Genomic DNA, 23,035 nt, shown 5'->3' with positions numbered 1-23,035 from the left:
TGAGATAAATTGTAAAAACAGTGAGAGACATAACTCTGTTTTTTAAAGCCTCACAAATCACCCATGTTTTGGAGGGGCTCACACCTCCTCTGAAAACAACCTGCTTGTGCAGGCTTTGAACTTGATCACTTAAATGTCTTTTGACAGTTTTCATCACTTTTAATCCTTTGAGAGTAACTGCATTTTCTGGGATCACTTTATCCTCAATAGTAAATGTCTTGATGCCTTTGGGAGCTTTTGCATTTTCATTTTTTGTTTGAATATTTGTTTTTTATTTGAATTTTACTTCATATTCCAAGCACAGTTCTCCATCATGCGAACCCTCACACACACACACACACACACACACACACACACACATCCTGCACCAGCCCAAAATGTAAGGGCTCCCATGGGGAGTCAACAAAGTCAACAAAGCCAAGCCCATTAAGTTGAGGGAGAACCAAGCCTCTCCCCATGCGTGGCAAAAAATAGTGGCTGGAAATATGCAACAAGAAACAATTAATCTCCACTTTCAATTGCCCTTGTTCTTCAGAACTTGCAAGTTAGCATAAGAATTCATCTGACAAAAATGTCAATAAAGTCAAGAGCTCTGATAGCAATATTTCTTCATGCTGAGAATATGTACATATACCAGGCAAGGGGAATGTTCAATGCAACTATTTAAAGAATGAGATGCCATTTTACAGAGATTCTGGGAGCAGTTAAACATTGACATGAATAACACATAACATCCCACATGATGAGTGGAAGCAACAGAATTAACTTGTTATGACAATTGCTATTGTGAGTTATATAGATATTTTCTTCTTGCTCTATATTGCTCCCGGCTTATTTACACAACAGTTCCCTGGGTCATTGTATCTATATTATGGCCCTTCTTACAACCATTACACATGAATTCTTCATTGCTTCATAGGGGAAAGCAGTATTTCATTCCAGTTAAATGCTACAAACAAGGCAATTAACTTAATTTTTTTCTGCTTGAGAATCACATCATATCACACATTAAAATATTTAACTTTGGTACAGGAGTGCATTATTGAACATTCATCTGTGGGGAATGGTGAGTAGTGTGGTGAAACATCATTACAGCACACATTTATTTTGGCCTCAATGATTCTCTCAACCCATTAATTCCTGATTAATGTCATTATTGCTAGTACCAGGAAAACTATTCATTTCCATCTTCAGAATTTATTTTGTTATCACCTTTTCAACTATTTTATCTATCCTGACATTAACTCATATACTGTTTGCACCCATTTAACAAGTAATGATGATTTATTAAATCTGGAAACCTGACAAAGTTTCAATAACTTGGATCCACTTAGAAAAACCAACCCTATAAAAAAGCAAATGTTATTTAGTATTTATGGAAGAATTTCCCAGTAAGCTCCCAAATGTAATTACCTCCAGCCTCTGCATAAAAGTACACACAACTTTCACAAGTAACAAATGTCAAATAAAGGATGCCTGAAGAAATTAGAATTACTAAATATTTTTTTTATTTTTAAAGATATGTGTTTTTTATTTTTATTATTTTCAATATATCCCAACTGTAGTTCCATCCCCACATTCCTCCTAGGCTTTACTCTCCCAATTCCTGTCTTCAACAGATCTCTTCAGGAAAGAACAGGCATCCCAGGAATATCAACTAATTATGACATGAGAAGATATAAAGTAAGTCACAAACCTGCATATTAAGGCTGGACAAGGCAACCCAGTATGATAAAAGGTTGCCAAAAATGCAAAAGAGTCAGAGACATACCTACTCCCATTATTATGAGTTCTATAAAAACACCAACCTAGCAAACATTATATATACACAGAGTCCTTAGCAAAAAAAAAAAAAAAAAAAAAAAAACAAAAACTATGCAGGCTCTTTGGTTTCCACTTCAGTTTCTGTGAGCCCCTATGAACCCTGTTTTGTTCGTTCTGTGGGCTATATTCTCTTGGTGTCCTAAATCCCACTGGTTCCTACAATCCTGATTCCCCATCTTCTGCAGGTTCCCCAAGCAACAAGGGGAGAGTCCTAATAGAGATCTAAAATTTGGGCTTTCTCTCCTTACTATGACTCTCTGCACCTACTCCCATCAGCTGCCAACAGAAGTCTCTAATAATGATTAGGCTAGGCACTGGGTCTTTGAATATAGCAAAATATTATTAGGACTTTTTTATATTTCCTTTATCCTACATCTCTGGATCATCCAACCTCCAGTTCCTAAATATCCAGGCACTGTCAGGAATGAGCTCTATCTTATGGCATAGGCCTCAAATTAGACCAATCATTTGTTTACCCTTCTCACATGTTCTGCACCTCTATAGGATAGAACATATATATAGGTTTTGTGGCTAGGTTGGTGTCCTGATCCCATGACTAGAAGCATTCACTGTTTACAGAGAATTGACAGTTCAGGCTCTATATCCTCCATTACTAGGTGTCAATAGAGTTACTTTCATAGAATTCTTCAAGTCTCTACTGCACTAGGTTTCCACATGCTAGTCTCTCCCTCCAAGTACTTCCAATTGTCTCTCCTCATACTCTCTCCTTTCACTAACTCCAACCTGATCACTCAGGTTCCCATCCTCACCCATATCCATTCCACCACAGAATCTATTTCTCCTTTCCAGGATGATCCAAGCGCCCCCCTTAGATCACTGCTTGTTACTTAGCATTTCTGGGTCTGTGCAAGTTTATCATTTACTTAATAGATTGTATCTACTAAAAATTAAGTTTATATACCATGTTTGTCTTTATGGTTGTGGGTTACCTTACTCAGGATGATTATTTTAGTTCTATATATGACTTCAGATATAATGATGTAATTATTTTTAACATCGGAATAATACTCTGTTGTGTAAATGTGTCATACTTTATCCATTCTTAAGCTAAGAGCTATATAAGTTATATGATGGGAGATGTCATTCTGTAAATATGTTTCTCATACTGTTTAATGAATAAAGCAAGGTTGGCCAATAGGAAAGCAAGATAGGTGGGACTAGGAGAAAAGGAGGAAAGAGGAAGTAGTAGAGAGGGGTCAAGATGGAGAGACTGGGAAGACCAGATGCCGGCCCCACTCCCTGGTAAGATAAGATCATGTGGAAATACTTAGATTAATAAGAATGGGTTAATTCTTAAGACAGAGCTAGCCGATAAGAATCTAGTACCTGGCCAACAGCATTATATCAAAATCAGAGTATTGGTGTGCTAATTGGGGCTGGTGCTGAGGCGGGACAAGACCAGCAGCAGGAGGAAAAAACCTTACTCCTTACAGTTATAGGTTTTCTTGTCAGTTTCTATGTATTACAAATAATTCTGTAATGAAGATAGTTGACCAAGTGTCCTTGAGGTATGACCTATGCCAACAAGAGGTATACCTGGGTCTTCAGGTAGTTCAATTTTTGGTTTTAGTTTTCTGAGGAAACACCATATTGATTTCCATAATGACTGTACAATTCTTCATCCCACAAGCAATGAAGGAGTGATCCCCCTGCTCTACAACCTCAACAACGTGAACTATCACTTGTATTATTGACCTTACCCATTATAACAGGTTTTAAGATGGAATCTCTATTAGCCTGTGTCTTTTTATAAGTGAGTTAAGACCATTAAAGTTGAGGGTGAGTAAGGACCATTGATTATTGATGCTTGTTTGATTTAGGTTTGTTGTTGGGAGTGGTATTGTGAATATATTAGTTCTGCTTTACCCTTGGTTTCTGGTGTAGTTGGATTATCTGTTGCCTACATTTTGGGGGGCATAGTTACCTTCCTTGGGTTGGAGTTTTCCTTCCAATACTTTCTGTAGGGCTGGATTTGTAGATACTTATTGGGAAAATCTGGTTTCGACACTAAATATCTTGTTCTCTCCATCTATAGTGATTGAGAATTTTGCTGGATATAATAGCCTAGGCTGGCATCCGTGTTCTCTTAATACTTTTAGAACATCAATCCAGGACCTTCTGGCCTTGAAGGTTTCCATAGAGAAGTCAGGTGTAATTTTAGTAGGTTTGCCTTTATATGTTACCTGTCCTTTTTCCTTCACTGCTCTTAATATTCTTTCCTTATTCTGTATGCTAGGTGTTTTTATTATTATATGTCGAGGGGTCTTTTTTCTTTGGTCCAGTCTATTTGGGGTTCGATATGCTTCTTGTACATTCATGGGCATGACCTACTTCAGATTTGGACAGTTTTCCTCGATGATTTTCTTGAATATGTTTTCAGCACCTTTGAGCTGGGTTTCCTCTCCTTCCTCTATGTCTATTATTCTTAGGTTTGGCCTTTTCATGGTGTCCCACATTTCCTGGATGTTTTGTGTTAAGGAGTTGTTGGATTTATGATTTTCTTTGGTCGACGAATCTATTTCTTCTAGTTTATCTTCTGCACCTGAGATTCTCTCTTCCATCTCTTGAATTCTGTTGGTTATGCTTGTGTCTGTAGTTCCCAATTTTTTGCACAGTTTTTCTATTTCCAGCATTCCTTTGGTTTGTGTTGCCTTTATTTTCTCTATTTCAGTTTTCAAGTCTTGAACTTTTTGCTTCACCTGCTTAATTGTTTTTTTCTTGGCTTTCTGTACTTTCTTTAAGGAATTTATTTGTTCATTTCTTCCACTTTTTTGCTTGTTTTTCCTCCATTTCTTTAAGGGATTTTCTCACATCTTCTTTGAGGGCCTCTATTATTTTTATGATGGTAAGTTTTAAGTATTTCCCTTCTGCTTCCTCGGCTTTGTTGTTGTGTTCCGTTCTAGTTGGTGTAGATTCCATAGATTCTGGTGGTGTCATGCTTGTCTTTCTGTTGTTAGGTGTTTTCTTGTATTGCCATCTTCCCATAGCTTCTTCCAGTATGTGTTGGTGGGATCTTCCTCTGTGGGCTTAGGTGGGTCAGAGATTCAATATCTGTAGCTGTGTGTGGTCCAAGCTCTATAATAGGTCTCTGCGCAGACAGGGACCCAGGGTTGGGGTCACGCCTGAGGATCCAGTAGAAGATGACTCTAGCCAATGGCTCTAGCAAATGACTGTCAGAAGAGGACAAAGCCTGAGCTGAAACTTGGGAAGTTTCTGCAGGATAGTCTGATCTCACTGGAAACTGGCACTCTGTAGCTAAGACCAATTTCTTTAGCAGAGCCCCTGCTTTGGGGGTCAAGATTCTTGCCAGCAGGAACTCAGAGTGGACTGGCAGAGATAGGCGGATCTCTGGAAGGGGTCCGGGACTCCAGAAGAGGACTGGAGGTGGGGTCAGAGACCAAACAGGTGGAAATTGCAGGTGGTCCCACGTGTATAGGCAGGTTTCCTTTGTTCATAATTGCTCCGAGAAGTCTCCAAAGTAGGGTGGACTGTTGGCTCCACCCTCTGTCCCAGTGCTCAACCAGAGTGGCAGGACAGTGGGCAGGGCAGGGCACAGGGTAGGAGGGTACAGGTTCACGGTGGGGATGGGTGGGGGGTGTATCAGAGCTCCATGGGTGCTCTCAATGGGAACAGGAAAGACAAAGGCTAACAGAATGGATATGAAGACAGAATCCATCTTTCTGCTGCATACAAGAAACACATCTAAGCTTCAAAGATAGATATTACCTCAGGGTAAAGGGTTGGGAAAAGATTTTCCAATCAAATGGAAATAAGCAAGCAGGCATAGCTATCCTAATATCTAACAACTTAGATTTCAAACAAAAATTAATCAAAAGAGATGGAGGCGGTCATTTCATATTCATCGCAGGAGAAATCCATCAACACAAAGCCTCAGTTCTGAACATCTATGCCCCTAATACAAAGGCACCCACATGCTTAAAAGAAATACTACTAAAACTCAAAGCTCACATAAAACCTCATACACTTATATTGGGGGACTTCAATACACCACTCTCAACACTAGACAGAACCACAAATCAGAAACTCAACAAAGAAACAAAAGAACTAACAGAAGTTATGTCTCAATTGGGGTTAACAGACATCTATAGAATATTGTATCTAAAGACAAAAGAATATACCTTCTTCTCTGCTCTACACAGAGGAAATCCAGACAATTTTCAGGTCATACTTTGCAAATCTGTATCCCACAAAAATTGAAAATTCAAAGGAAATGGACAAATTTCTAGTTAACTATCACTTACCAAAATTAAATTAAGAACAGACAAACAACTTAAATAGACCTATAACCCACAATGAAATAGAAACAGTCATCAAAAGCCTTCCAACCAAAAGAAGTTCAGGGCCAGATGGATTCAGTGCAGAATTCTACCAGACATTCAAGGAAGAACTAATATCACTACTCCTCAAACTGTTCCACCAAATAGAAACATAAGGTTCCCTGCCAAACTCTTTTTTTTATGAGGCCACAATAACCTTGGTACCCAAGCCTCACAAAGACACAACTAAGAAAGAAAACTACAGACAAATATCCCTGATGAACATTGATGCAAAAATATTCAATAAAATACTGGCAAACCGAATTCAAGAATACATCAGAGAAATCATCCACCATGACCAAGTAGGCTGAATCCATGGAATGCAGGGATGGTTTAACATATGAAAATGTATCAACGTGTCCCACCATATAAACAAACAGAAAGAGAAAAACCATATGATTATCTCCCTAGATGCAGAAAAAGCCTTCGACAAAATTCAACACCCTTTCATGATAAAGGTATTGGAGAGGTCAGGGATAACAGGAACATACCTAAACATAATAAGAGCAATATACAGCAAACCAACTGCCAACATCAAACTGAATGGAGAGAAACTTAAGCCAATTCCTCTAAAATCAGGAACAAGACAAGGCTGTCCTCTCTCTCCATATCTCTTCAATATTGTACTAGAAGTTCTAGCTAATGCTATAAGACAACAAACGGAGATCAAGGGGATCTAAATTGAAAAGAAGAAGTCAAACTGTCACTATTTGCAGATGATATGATAGTTTACATAAGCGACCCAAAAAACTCTACCATGGAACTCCTACAGCTGAGAAACACCTTCAGCAAACTAGCAGGATACAAGATAAACTCAAAAAAAATTAGTAGCCCTACTTTTTTCAGATGACAAAGAGACAGAGAAAGAAATCAGAGAAACATCACCCCATTCAATAGCCACAAGCAACATAAAGTATCTTGGTGTAACGCTTACCAAACAAGTAAAAGACCTATATAATAACACCTTTGTGGCTCTAAAGAAAGAAATTAAAGAAGATCCAGAAAATGGGAAGATCTCTCATGCTCTTGGATAGGTAGGATTAACATAGTAAAAATGGCAATCTTACCAAAAGCAATCTACAGATTCAATGCAATCCCCATTAAAATCCCACCACAATTCTTCACTGACCTTGAAAGGATAATAATCAACTTTATATGGAAAAGCAAAAGATCCAGGATAGCCAAAATAGCCCTATACAATAAAAGTACTTCAGGAGGCATCACCATTCCTGACTTTAATCTCTACTACAGAGCTATAGTTCTGAAAACAGCCTGGAATTGCCATAAAAATAGACAGGTAGACCAATGGAATCTAATTGAAAATCCTGATATTAACCCACACATCTATGACCACCTGATTTTTGAAAAAACAGCCAAAACTATACAATGGGGCAAAGACAGCATCTTCAACAAATGGTGGTGGCATAATTGGATGATGGTGTGGAGACTGCAGATAAACCCATGTATGTTGCCATGCACAAAACTCAAGTCCAAATGGATCAAAGACCTCAACATCAATCCAGCCACATTGAACCTCTTAGAAGAGAAAGTAGGAGGTACCGTTGAACAAATTGGTATAGGAGACTGCTTACTGAACATAACTCCAGGGGCACAGACACTGAGAGAAACAATTAGTAAATGGGACCTCTTCAAACTTAGAAGCTTCTGGAAGTATAAGGACACACTTGACAAGACCAAATGGCAGCCCACAGACTGGGAAAAGATTTTCACCAATCCTATATCGGACAAAGTGACGATCTCCAAAATATACAAAGAACTCAAGAAACTAGCCAACAAAACACCGAACAACCATATTAAAAATGGGGTACAGAACTGAAGAAAGAATTCTCAATAGAGGAAATCAAAAAGGCTGAAAGACTTAAGAAAGTGCTTCACATCCTTAGCTATCAGAGAAATGCAAATCAAAACAACTTTGAGATATCATCTTACCCCTGCCAGAATGGCTAAAATTAGAAACACCAATGATGACTCATGTTGGAGAGGCTGAGGAGAAAGGGGAACACTCCTGCACTGCTGGTAGGAGTGCAAACTCATACAGCCATTTTGGAGATCAGTATGGCGGTTCCTCAGGAAAATGGGAATTAGTTTACCACAGGACCTGGCAATCCCCCTCTTAGGCATGTACCCAAATTATCCACATCCATGTGACAAAGACATTTGTTCACCTATGTTTATAGCAGTACTATTTCTAATAGCAAGATCCTGGAAGCAACCTAGATGCCCCTCAATTGAGGAATGGTTAATGAAGATGTGGCACATCTACACAATGGAATATTACTCTGCAGAAAAAAAATATTGGTATCTTGGAATTCACAGTAAAGTGGATAGCACTTGAAGAAACCATCCTGAATGAGGTAACTCAGTCACAAAAAGAGGAACATAGTATGTACTCACTCATATATGGATTTTATACATACAGCAAAGGATCACCAGCCTATAATTCACAGCAGTAGAGCAATAAGGATACAAGATGTGTTCTAAGAGATTCATATAATGTCCATCACACAACCGGGAAGGGACAAGTCCCTCAGAGCACAGAGGAAGTGGGAGGTGGCAGCGAATGGACAGAGAAGTAGGAAAAAACGAGGAAGAGGAAAGGAAAACATGTATGACCAGGAAGATTGAGCCCGGTTAAGAATAGAAGACAGGAAAGAGTGAGAGAGAGCGAGCGAGCATATAAGAGGGAGTCAATATTGGTTTGAAGATAAAATTGAACACAAAGAAAGGTCAAGATAACTATAAGACTGCTGCTGACTAACAATTTGAGCGTCTGTGGAAAGGCTACTATAAATGCCATTCCTGGAGAGTGAGATCTGCAACTAACTTATCCATGGAGCCCTCATCTAATACCTGTTGGAAATAGGCGTAAACACCCATATATAAACACTGAGTGGAAGTAGAACCCAGATGCAGATGGCAAGGACAAGACCAGGCGGGAGAAACACATAGAGACAGGTTACCTGAACAAGGAGGACCTAACGGGCCCCCAGACTGATAGCTGGGAAGCCAGCATGGGACTGACTCATGCCCCCCTGAATGTGGGTCTCAGCCAGAAGGACTGAGGAGTGTAAGGGACCTCAGACAATGGAGCCAGGATGTATTCCTGGTGCACAAAAGGACCTTGCGAACACTTCCCCCATGGAGGTATAACTGCCTATAGACAGGAGAGAAGCCCTAGTCCCTACTTCACATGACCTGTCAGATCTACATGACCCCAACTGGATGGCATTCCCCTACATATGGAATTGGGGTGGGGGGATGGGATGGGAGGGTGGTTAGAGTGCATGTGAGAGGGCAGAGAGGGTAATAGGGAGTGAAGGAGGGAAGGAGAGAGGGAGGGAGTGAGAGGGATTTGGGAACGACATGTAAAATAATAAATTAAATAAAAAGAAAATGCTTTGACTCCAAAATTTAAGTTCAAGGATAAGTTACTAGGGAAAAGGATTTCTATTTTTGTTTCCACAGAAAATGAAAAGATGTGGATTCCTTCCAGACTAATGTGGTTTGATCAAGCCAGGCCACCTGAAACAGAGTACTAGCTGATTATACATTCAAAACAGCTGGACAAAGCAGCCTTAGGGACTACAGCCAGGATTTTTGCATCTTCTTAGAATCTCCCATGACAGCGCCCCTTACCAGCATGAAGTAGTTTGGAAAGAACGACGCCCAAATTCCCAAATATTTTCTATAAATATTTGTTTTCATTGAAATGGACTTGGTTATATATATATTGGTTATATAATATATATATAAAAAGATGGAATCTCAAAATATTTTTGATTTCCATTTCCTTGTTGACTAAGGCTTTAAAACATTTCTTAAGTGCTTCTCAGCCATTTGAGGTTCCTCTATTGAGAATTTTCTGTTTAGATTAATTCTCCATGTTTGATTGGGTTATTTGTTTTCTCTATATCTAGACTCTTGAGTACACACACAACATCTGGACATCTGGATTCCAGGAGTTTGGCTCAGTGCTTAGCTGTGAAGCTGTTACTGCTGCCATCAGCTACTAGAAGAAGGCCTTATAATGGCACTTAAATTATTAATCAATCTTATTATAGGGTAAGGGCATTCAAGGTAGTCTATCTAGTATTGCTTAGGTCATTAGTTGGGTTCATCCTTGTGGATCCCTCATGTTCTCCTACCTTTTCCACCTCCTCTTTATCTTTCCTCACTCCCCATTCCCTATGCTCCCAATTTACTCAGGAAATCATGACAGTATTCCCTTTTCAGGGATCCATGTATGTCTCTCTTGGGGTCCTCCTTGTTTCCTAGCTTTTCTGGGCTTATGGATTAAAGATTGGTTATTTTTTGTTCTATGTCTAATATCCACTTATGGGTATTACCATGCTTGCCTTTCTGCCTCTGGGTTATCTTACTCAGGATTTTTTTTTCTAATTCCACCCACTTGCCTGCAAATTTAAATATTTCATTGTTTTTTACTCTGAGTAGTATTCCATTGTGTAAATGTTCCACAATCTCTTTATCCATTCTTTGTTTGAGGGGCATATATGTTGCTTCCAGGTTCTGGCTACTACAAATGCTGCTATTAACATAGCTTAGAGTAAAATTTCTGAACCTTTCTGAATCACTTGGATTTAAGGTTTGTGTATGGAGATGTGATACGGATCTATCTGCCATCTTATAGAAATAAGTCAGCATGCAGTTATGCCAGCAAACATAAATTCAGCCACATCTAACCACTTAGAAGAGAAAGTGGGAGTTACCATTGAACAAATTGGTACAGGAGAGTGCTTCCTGAAGGTAACACAAGTAGCACATATACAGAGATCAAAGATTAATATATGGAACCTCCTGAAATTGAAAACTTTCTGTAAGGCAAAGGACAGAGTCAACAAAACAAAACAGCACCCTACAGAATGAGAAAAAATATTCACCAACACCACATCTAACAGACAGCTGATTTCCAAAATATACAAAGAAATCAGGAGCTAGTTACCAAAACACCAAATAATCCAATTAAACTGTGGGGTACAATACTAAATAGAGACTTCTCAATAGAGAAGTCATAAATGGCTGAAAGACACTTATGAAAGTACTCAACATCATTGGCAATCAGGGAAATGAAAATCAAAACAACTCTGAGATACCATCTTATTCCTGTCAGAATGGCTAAAATCAAAAACACCAAAGACAGTTTATGCTGGAAAGGATGTGGAGAAAGGAGCATACTCCTCCACTGCTAGTGAGTGTGCAAACTCATAACTTTGGAAGTCAGTATGTCAGTTCCTCAGGAAATTTGGGATCACTCTACCTCAAGATCCAGTAATTCCAGTCTTAGGCCTGTATCCAAAAGATGCATATTCATACAACAAGGACATCTGTTCAACTATGTTAATAGCAGTATTATTTGTAATAGCCAGAATATGGAAACAATCTAAATGCTCCTCAACTGAAGAATGGATGGAGAAAATGTGGTACATTTATACACTGTAGTACTACTCAGAAGAAAAAGAACAAACAAACAAAAACCAACCAAACAAACAAACAAGAACAAAAGAAAAAAAAAAACAATGGAATCTTGAAATTCACAGGCAAATGAATGGAACTAGAATAAACCATCCTGAATGAGGTAACCCAGTCACAAAAAGAGGAACATGATATGTGCTCACTCGTATATGGTTTTTAGACACAGAACAAATGATTACCAACCTACAATCCACACTGCCAGAAAAATGAGGAAACAAGGAGGACCCTAAAAGAGACAAACATGGCCCCTTGAAGGAGGACAAATGGACAAGATCTCCATGCAAATTGGGAGCATGGGGGTAGTAGAAAGAGGAGGGGATAGGTGGGCATGAAGGAAGATTGAGTCAGGGAAAGGATAGAGGAGAGCAAGAAAAGAGATACCATAACAGAGGGAGCCATTATATGTTTTAAGAGAAATCTGGCACTAGGTAAATATTCAGTGATGTACAAGGATGTCCCCAACTAATAATCTAAGCAATAGTGGAGAGGCTACCATAAATGCCCTTCCCCTATAATGAGCCATCCTAGAGCCTTTGTCTAGTAATTGATGGAAACCAAAGCAGACACCCACAGCGAACACAAACTCCTGGAATCCAGTTGCAGAGAAAGAGAAGTGATAAGCAAAGGTGTCAAGACCAGGCTCGAGAAACCCATAGAAACTGCTGACCTGAACAAGGGAGAGTTCATAGACTCCAGTCCGGTAGCTGGGAAACCAGCATAGGACTGAACCAGATTCCCTGACTCTGGTGTTAGTTGAGAGGACTGGGCAGTCTATTTTGCTTCTGGAAGAGGATCAGTATTTATGTCTAGTGTAAGAATGGACTTTGGGATCCCATTCCACACAGAGGGATACTCTCTCAGCCTAGACACATCAGGGAGGGCCTGGGCCCTGCTCCAAATGATATATTATTTTAGTCAATTTGACAGATATAACATGGAATTTCATAGTGGTTGTGATTTGCATTTCCCTGATGGCTAAGGATGTTGAGCACTTTCTTAAGTGTCTTTCAGCAATTTTAGATTACTCTATTGAGAATTATCAAGTTAACTCTGTACCCTACTTTTTAATTGGATTATTAGGTGTTTTGGTGACCAGCTTCTTCAGTTCTTTGTATACTTTTGAGATAAGCCTTCTGTCAGATGGGTTGGAGAAAATCTTAACCAATTCTGTGGCTTTGTCTTGCTGACTTTGTCCTTTACCTTACAAAAGCTTCTAAGTTTCAAGTGGTCCCATTTATTAATTGTCAATCTCAGTGTCTATGCTACTGGTGTTATGTTTAGGAAGCAGTCTCCTGGGTCAGTTTGTTCAAGGGTACTTCCAATAAGGGGTTTAGTGTGGAAGAATTTTATTATTAAGGTCCTTGATCCATTTGAACTTAAGCTTTGTGCAGGTGAGTACATATGGATCTATCTGTAGTCTTCTATATCCAGATATCTCCATTTGTTGAAGTTGCATTATTTTCCCATTGTATAATTTTGGATTCCTTGTCAAAAATCAGGTACTCTCTCTCTCTCTCTTTCTCTGTCTCTCTCTATCTGTCTGTCTGTCTCTCTCTCTCTCTCTCGTCTGTCTTCTATTCCTACCCTGACTCAATCTTCCTAGTCTCATGCGCTTTCCTCTCCTCTCCTCCACTTCTCTTTCTCCTACTCTCTCCATTCACTGTCCCCCTTTCCCATGTGATCTGTGGGACTTGTCCCTTCTCCCTTCTGTGAGGAACTTGATATGAATCTCTTAGAATAGACCTTGTATCCTAGTTCCTCTGGTGGTGTGAATTATAGGCTGGTGATCCTTTGCTCTAGGTCTAAAATCCATATATGAGCGAGTACATACCATGTTCCTCTTTTTGTGGCTAGGTTACCTCATTCATGATGGTTTCTTCAAGTGCCATCTACTTGCCTGAGAATTTCAAGATTCCATTATTTTTTTTTCTGCAGGTGATCCTTTGCTGTAGGTCTAAAATCCATATATGAGCGAGTACATACCATGTTCCTTTTTTAGTGACAATTATTCAGGATGGTTTTTTCAAGTGCCATCCACTTGCCTGTGAATTTCAAGATTCAATTATTTTTTTCTGCAGAGTAGTATTCCATTGTGTAGATTTGCCACATCTTCTTTATCCATTCCTCAGTTGAGGGGCATCTAGTTTGCTTGTGAGAAAGAGAGAGAGAGAGAGAGAGAGAGAGAGAGAGAGAGAGAGAGAGAGAACAAACAAAATAGAGGGAGCCATTATTGTTTTGAAGAGAAAACAGAACCTAAAGAAAGGTCTAGAGACCTACAAGACTGCCACCAACTAACAATTTGAACAACTGTGGAAAAGCTACCTTAAATACCCTTCCCAGATAATGAGACCAACAGCTAACTTATCCACCATCATGGATCCCTCATCTAGGACCTGTTGGAAACAGAAGCAATCACCCATAACTAAACATTGAGTCGAAGTAGAATCCAGATGCAGAGGGAGAGGAAAAGACCAGGTTGCAGAAACAATAGACAGCTGACCCAAACAAGGTGGAGCTAACAGGACCCCAGACTGATAACTGGGAATCCAGCATGGGGCTGACTCAGGCCCCCCTGAATATGGGTCTCAGCTAGAAGGACTGAGCAATCTAAGAGACCTAAGACAGTGGAAGCAGTATGCATTCCTTGTGCACAAAAGGACCTTGCGAACACATCCCCCATGGAGGGATACTGCCTTAAACTAGAGACAGGAGAGAAGTCCTAGTCCCTACTTCAAATGACCCCACCTGGATGGCATTGCCCTACATGTGGAATTGGGGTGGGGGGATTGGAGAGGAGGGTGGTCATGGTGCATGTGAGGGGGTAGAGAGGGTAAAAGGGAGGGAGGGAAGGAGAGGGAACTGGGATTGACATGTAAAATCAATCAATCAATCAATAAATAAACAAATAAATAAAACCTCAGGTATTCATATGTGTCTTCCTTAATATCAAGGTCTTCAATTAATATATTCTGGATCTTAGTTCCTGATTGGAACTAAATTCACCTATTTGTTGAAAATCCGTTCCCATTCTGTGAGTTGCAGTTTTGTCTTATTGACAGTGTCCTTTAAGAAACTGTTTAGTTTATGAGATACCATGCATGAATCATTGATCTTAGTGACTACATTATCAGTATTCTGTTCAGGAAGTGGTCTCCTTTACCATTGCATTCAAGGCTATTTCCAAATTTCTCTTCTATTGTGTTCATGTATCTGGTTTTATGTTGAGATCTTTGATCCGCTTGGACTTGAGTTTTATCTAGGGTAAGAAATATAGATCTATTTGTATTCTTCTATATGTAGATATCCAGTTAGACCAGCATCATTTGTTGAAGCTGCTTTCTTTTTTCCACTGTGTCTTTCTGACTCCCTCCTCAAAATTTAGGTGTACTTTTATGTGTGGATTTATGTCTGAGTCTTTAATTGTTTCCATTGATTAACATGTCTTTTTAATGACATTTCTATGAGGTGTTTACTGTGTTCTGTAGTAAAGCTTGAGATTAGGGATCCAGCAATTCTTTTATTGTACAAGATTGTTTTAGCTATCCTTGTTTTGTTTTTTTCCATATGAAGTTAAGTATTGTTGTTTCAAATTCTGTAAAGAATTGTGTTGGCATTTTGATCGGTATTGTGTAGAATCTGTAAACACCTTTTGCTAGCTTAACCTTTTTTTTTTTCCTTTGTTGATCCTAATGATCCATGAGCATAGGAGACATTTCCATCTTCTGATATCTTCTTCTATTTCTTTCTTCAAAGACTTACGTTTTAATAATACAAGTCTTTTTTATATAGGATGGCTATTATTTTTTAATTACTCTAGTTAACTACACTGAAATCGTATATCAGATGTAGGAATTCCCTGGTAGAATTTTTGGGTTTTCTTATATATACTATCATATCTACAAATAGCAATCATTTGGCTCCTTCCTCTTTTTTTTTTTTTTTTTTTTTTTTTTTTTTTATCTTCTTTATCTTCTTCAATTGTTTTGTTGCTCTAGAAATAATTTAAATACTTTATGGAATAGAGTTGGAAAGAGTAGTCAACATTATTTTGTTCCTGAGTTTAGTGAATTCGCTTTGAGTTTCTCTCAAATTAAGTTGATATTGGCTATGGGATTACTGTAAACTGTCTTTATTGTGCTGAAGAATGTCACTTGTATCTGTAATCATTCCAGGGCCATTATTGTGAATGAGTGTTAGATTTTATTAAAGGACTTTTCTTCAACTCCTGAGATGATTAAGTGATTTTTGCCTTTCACTTTATATGGTGGATTATATTTATTGATTTACAAATGTTGAACTATCCCTGCATCTCTGGGATGAAGCCTACTTAGTTATGGAGGCTGATCTTTTTGACATCTTCTTGAATTCCTGTTGCAAATAGTTTATTATTTTTGCATCAATGTTCATAAGGGAAGTTGGTCTGTAGTTATTTATTTGTTGCATTTTTGGGTCATTTGAGAAACTATTTGATTATGGCCATATGGAATGATTTTGAGAATTTTCCTTCTGTATCAATTTGTGCAAGAATTTGAGGAGTAATTGCATTCACACTTCTTTGAAAATCTGGTAGAATTCTGCACTAAAACTGACTTGCCCTTGCCCATTTTTCGTTGAACAACTTGACTGCTTTTGTTTCACTAGGAGTTATGGGTCTATTTAAATTGTTTATCTGATCTTTTATTAAGTGGTATCTATGGAGAAAATTATCCATTTCCTTTAGATTTTCCAATTTTATAGAATATACATTTTTAAAGTACAACTTAATAATACTTGGGTATCCTAGGTATTTTGTTACTTTGGATGTTTTTTTCCCTATAAGGGTTTTTCTATCTTGCTTAGTTTCTGAAATAAAAACTTAAGTAGTGATATAGATGTTCTATTGTGGTTGAGAACTCAACAGTCACTTATTCTCAGTATTTTGACAGTTATGAATATGAGTATTAGCCTCCAATCACTGCAAAAAAAATCTCTATCCAAGACTGAAATCAGCATAAGGTATGTGTATATATGATAAAAGGTTGCCAAAAATGCAAAAGAGTCAGAGACATACCTACTCCCATTATTATGAGTTCTATAAAAACACCAACCTAGCAAACATTATATATACACAGAGTCCTTAGCAAAAAAAAAAAAAAAAAAAAAAAAAAAAAAAAACTATGCAGGCTCTTTGGTTTCCACTTCAGTTTCTGTGAGCCCCTATGAACCCTGTTTTGTTCGTTCTGTGGGCTATATTCTCTTGGTGTCCTAAATCCCACTGGTTCCTACAATCCTGATTCCCCATCTTCTGCAGGTTCCCCAAGCAACAAGGGGAGAGTCCTAATAGAGATCTAAAATTTGGGCTTTCTCTCCTTACTATGACTCTCTGCACCTACTCCCATCAGCTGCCAACAGAAGTCTCTAATAATGATTAGGCTAGGCACTGGGTCTTTGAATATAGCAAAATATTATTAGGACTTTTTTATATTTCCTTTATCCTACATCTCTGGATCATCCAACCTCCAGTTCCTAAATATCCAGGCACTGTCAGGAATGAGCTCTATCTTATGGCATAGGCCTCAAATTAGACCAATCATTTGTTTACCCTTCTCACATGTTCTGCACCTCTATAGGATAGAACATATATATAGGTTTTGTGGCTAGGTTGGTGTCCTGATCCCATGACTAGAAGCATTCACTGTTTACAGAGAATTGACAGTTCAGGCTCTATATCCTCCATTACTAGGTGTCAATAGAGTTACTTTCATAGAATTCTTCAAGTCTCTACTGCACTAGGTTTCCACATGCTAGTCTCTCCCTCCAAGTACTTCCAATTGTCTCTCCTCATACTCTCTCCTTTCACTAACTCCAACCTGATCACTCAGGTTCCCATCCTCACCCATATCCATTCCACCACAGAATCTATTTCTCCTTTCCAGGATGATCCAAGCGCCCCCCTTAGATCACTGCTTGTTACTTAGCATTTCTGGGTCTGTGCAAGTTTATCATTTACTTAATAGATTGTATCTACTAAAAATTAAGTTTATATACCATGTTTGTCTTTATGGTTGTGGGTTACCTTACTCAGGATGATTATTTTAGTTCTATATATGACTTCAGATATAATGATGTAATTATTTTTAACATCGGAATAATACTCTGTTGTGTAAATGTGTCATACTTTATCCATTCTTAAGCTAAGAGCTATATAAGTTATATGATGGGAGATGTCATTCTGTAAATATGTTTCTCATACTGTTTAATGAATAAAGCAAGGTTGGCCAATAGGAAAGCAAGATAGGTGGGACTAGGAGAAAAGGAGGAAAGAGGAAGTAGTAGAGAGGGGTCAAGATGGAGAGACTGGGAAGACCAGATGCCGGCCCCACTCCCTGGTAAGATAAGATCATGTGGAAATACTTAGATTAATAAGAATGGGTTAATTCTTAAGACAGAGCTAGCCGATAAGAATCTAGTACCTGGCCAACAGCATTATATCAAAATCAGAGTATTGGTGTGCTAATTGGGGCTGGTGCTGAGGCGGGACAAGACCAGCAGCAGGAGGAAAAAACCTTACTCCTTACAGTTATAGGTTTTCTTGTCAGTTTCTATGTATTACAAATAATTCTGTAATGAAGATAGTTGACCAAGTGTCCTTGAGGTATGACCTATGCCAACAAGAGGTATACCTGGGTCTTCAGGTAGTTCAATTTTTGGTTTTAGTTTTCTGAGGAAACACCATATTGATTTCCATAATGACTGTACAATTCTTCATCCCACAAGCAATGAAGGAGTGATCCCCCTGCTCTACAACCTCAACAACGTGAACTATCACTTGTATTATTGACCTTACCCATTATAACAGGTTTTAAGATGGAATCTCTATTAGCCTGTGTCTTTTTATAAGTGAGTTAAGACCATTAAAGTTGAGGGTGAGTAAGGACCATTGATTATTGATGCTTGTTTGATTTAGGTTTGTTGTTGGGAGTGGTATTGTGAATATATTAGTTCTGCTTTACCCTTGGTTTCTGGTGTAGTTGGATTATCTGTTGCCTACATTTTGGGGGGCATAGTTACCTTCCTTGGGTTGGAGTTTTCCTTCCAATACTTTCTGTAGGGCTGGATTTGTAGATACTTATTGGGAAAATCTGGTTTCGACACTAAATATCTTGTTCTCTCCATCTATAGTGATTGAGAATTTTGCTGGATATAATAGCCTAGGCTGGCATCCGTGTTCTCTTAATACTTTTAGAACATCAATCCAGGACCTTCTGGCCTTGAAGGTTTCCATAGAGAAGTCAGGTGTAATTTTAGTAGGTTTGCCTTTATATGTTACCTGTCCTTTTTCCTTCACTGCTCTTAATATTCTTTCCTTATTCTGTATGCTAGGTGTTTTTATTATTATATGTCGAGGGGTCTTTTTTCTTTGGTCCAGTCTATTTGGGGTTCGATATGCTTCTTGTACATTCATGGGCATGACCTACTTCAGATTTGGACAGTTTTCCTCGATGATTTTCTTGAATATGTTTTCAGCACCTTTGAGCTGGGTTTCCTCTCCTTCCTCTATGTCTATTATTCTTAGGTTTGGCCTTTTCATGGTGTCCCACATTTCCTGGATGTTTTGTGTTAAGGAGTTGTTGGATTTATGATTTTCTTTGGTCGACGAATCTATTTCTTCTAGTTTATCTTCTGCACCTGAGATTCTCTCTTCCATCTCTTGAATTCTGTTGGTTATGCTTGTGTCTGTAGTTCCCAATTTTTTGCACAGTTTTTCTATTTCCAGCATTCCTTTGGTTTGTGTTGCCTTTATTTTCTCTATTTCAGTTTTCAAGTCTTGAACTTTTTGCTTCACCTGCTTAATTGTTTTTTTCTTGGCTTTCTGTACTTTCTTTAAGGAATTTATTTGTTCATTTCTTCCACTTTTTTGCTTGTTTTTTCCTCCATTTCTTTAAGGGATTTTCTCACATCTTCTTTGAGGGCCTCTATTATTTTTATGATGGTAAGTTTTAAGTATTTCCCTTCTGCTTCCTCGGCTTTGTTGTTGTGTTCCGTTCTAGTTGGTGTAGATTCCATAGATTCTGGTGGTGTCATGCTTGTCTTTCTGTTGTTAGGTGTTTTCTTGTATTGCCATCTTCCCATAGCTTCTTCCAGTATGTGTTGGTGGGATCTTCCTCTGTGGGCTTAGGTGGGTCAGAGATTCAATATCTGTAGCTGTGTGTGGTCCAAGCTCTATAATAGGTCTCTGCGCAGACAGGGACCCAGGGTTGGGGTCACGCCTGAGGATCCAGTAGAAGATGACTCTAGCCAATGGCTCTAGCAAATGACTGTCAGAAGAGGACAAAGCCTGAGCTGAAACTTGGGAAGTTTCTGCAGGATAGTCTGATCTCACTGGAAACTGGCACTCTGTAGCTAAGACCAATTTCTTTAGCAGAGCCCCTGCTTTGGGGGTCAAGATTCTTGCCAGCAGGAACTCAGAGTGGACTGGCAGAGATAGGCGGATCTCTGGAAGGGGTCCGGGACTCCAGAAGAGGACTGGAGGTGGGGTCAGAGACCAAACAGGTGGAAATTGCAGGTGGTCCCACGTGTATAGGCAGGTTTCCTTTGTTCATAATTGCTCCGAGAAGTCTCCAAAGTAGGGTGGACTGTTGGCTCCACCCTCTGTCCCAGTGCTCAACCAGAGTGGCAGGACAGTGGGCAGGGCAGGGCACAGGGTAGGAGGGTACAGGTTCACGGTGGGGATGGGTGGGGGTGTATCAGAGCTCCATGGGTGCTCTCAATGGGAACAGGAAAGACAAAGGCTAACAGAATGGATATGAAGACAGAATCCATCTTTCTGCTGCATACAAGAAACACATCTAAGCTTCAAAGATAGATATTACCTCAGGGTAAAGGGTTGGGAAAAGATTTTCCAATCAAATGGAAATAAGCAAGCAGGCATAGCTATCCTAATATCTAACAACTTAGATTTCAAACAAAAATTAATCAAAAGAGATGGAGGCGGTCATTTCATATTCATCGCAGGAGAAATCCATCAACACAAAGCCTCAGTTCTGAACATCTATGCCCCTAATACAAAGGCACCCACATGCTTAAAAGAAATACTACTAAAACTCAAAGCTCACATAAAACCTCATACACTTATATTGGGGGACTTCAATACACCACTCTCAACACTAGACAGAACCACAAATCAGAAACTCAACAAAGAAACAAAAGAACTAACAGAAGTTATGTCTCAATTGGGGTTAACAGACATCTATAGAATATTGTATCTAAAGACAAAAGAATATACCTTCTTCTCTGCTCTACACAGAGGAAATCCAGACAATTTTCAGGTCATACTTTGCAAATCTGTATCCCACAAAAATTGAAAATTCAAAGGAAATGGACAAATTTCTAGTTAACTATCACTTACCAAAATTAAATTAAGAACAGACAAACAACTTAAATAGACCTATAACCCACAATGAAATAGAAACAGTCATCAAAAGCCTTCCAACCAAAAGAAGTTCAGGGCCAGATGGATTCAGTGCAGAATTCTACCAGACATTCAAGGAAGAACTAATATCACTACTCCTCAAACTGTTCCACCAAATAGAAACATAAGGTTCCCTGCCAAACTCTTTTTTTTATGAGGCCACAATAACCTTGGTACCCAAGCCTCACAAAGACACAACTAAGAAAGAAAACTACAGACAAATATCCCTGATGAACATTGATGCAAAAATATTCAATAAAATACTGGCAAACCGAATTCAAGAATACATCAGAGAAATCATCCACCATGACCAAGTAGGCTGAATCCATGGAATGCAGGGATGGTTTAACATATGAAAATGTATCAACGTGTCCCACCATATAAACAAACAGAAAGAGAAAAACCATATGATTATCTCCCTAGATGCAGAAAAAGCCTTCGACAAAATTCAACACCCTTTCATGATAAAGGTATTGGAGAGGTCAGGGATAACAGGAACATACCTAAACATAATAAGAGCAATATACAGCAAACCAACTGCCAACATCAAACTGAATGGAGAGAAACTTAAGCCAATTCCTCTAAAATCAGGAACAAGACAAGGCTGTCCTCTCTCTCCATATCTCTTCAATATTGTACTAGAAGTTCTAGCTAATGCTATAAGACAACAAACGGAGATCAAGGGGATCTAAATTGAAAAGAAGAAGTCAAACTGTCACTATTTGCAGATGATATGATAGTTTACATAAGCGACCCAAAAAACTCTACCATGGAACTCCTACAGCTGAGAAACACCTTCAGCAAACTAGCAGGATACAAGATAAACTCAAAAAAAATTAGTAGCCCTACTTTTTTCAGATGACAAAGAGACAGAGAAAGAAATCAGAGAAACATCACCCCATTCAATAGCCACAAGCAACATAAAGTATCTTGGTGTAACGCTTACCAAACAAGTAAAAGACCTATATAATAACACCTTTGTGGCTCTAAAGAAAGAAATTAAAGAAGATCCAGAAAATGGGAAGATCTCTCATGCTCTTGGATAGGTAGGATTAACATAGTAAAAATGGCAATCTTACCAAAAGCAATCTACAGATTCAATGCAATCCCCATTAAAATCCCACCACAATTCTTCACTGACCTTGAAAGGATAATAATCAACTTTATATGGAAAAGCAAAAGATCCAGGATAGCCAAAATAGCCCTATACAATAAAAGTACTTCAGGAGGCATCACCATTCCTGACTTTAATCTCTACTACAGAGCTATAGTTCTGAAAACAGCCTGGAATTGCCATAAAAATAGACAGGTAGACCAATGGAATCTAATTGAAAATCCTGATATTAACCCACACATCTATGACCACCTGATTTTTGAAAAAACAGCCAAAACTATACAATGGGGCAAAGACAGCATCTTCAACAAATGGTGGTGGCATAATTGGATGATGGTGTGGAGACTGCAGATAAACCCATGTATGTTGCCATGCACAAAACTCAAGTCCAAATGGATCAAAGACCTCAACATCAATCCAGCCACATTGAACCTCTTAGAAGAGAAAGTAGGAGGTACCGTTGAACAAATTGGTATAGGAGACTGCTTACTGAACATAACTCCAGGGGCACAGACACTGAGAGAAACAATTAGTAAATGGGACCTCTTCAAACTTAGAAGCTTCTGGAAGTATAAGGACACACTTGACAAGACCAAATGGCAGCCCACAGACTGGGAAAAGATTTTCACCAATCCTATATCGGACAAAGTGACGATCTCCAAAATATACAAAGAACTCAAGAAACTAGCCAACAAAACACCGAACAACCATATTAAAAATGGGGTACAGAACTGAAGAAAGAATTCTCAATAGAGGAAATCAAAAAGGCTGAAAGAC

The sequence above is a fragment of the Phodopus roborovskii genome, unplaced genomic scaffold, assembly GCF_943737965.1.
Source record: "Phodopus roborovskii unplaced genomic scaffold, PHOROB, whole genome shotgun sequence".
In the NCBI taxonomy this organism is placed as follows: domain Eukaryota; kingdom Metazoa; phylum Chordata; class Mammalia; order Rodentia; family Cricetidae; genus Phodopus; species Phodopus roborovskii.
Note: the sequence above shows the minus strand (reverse complement) of the source record.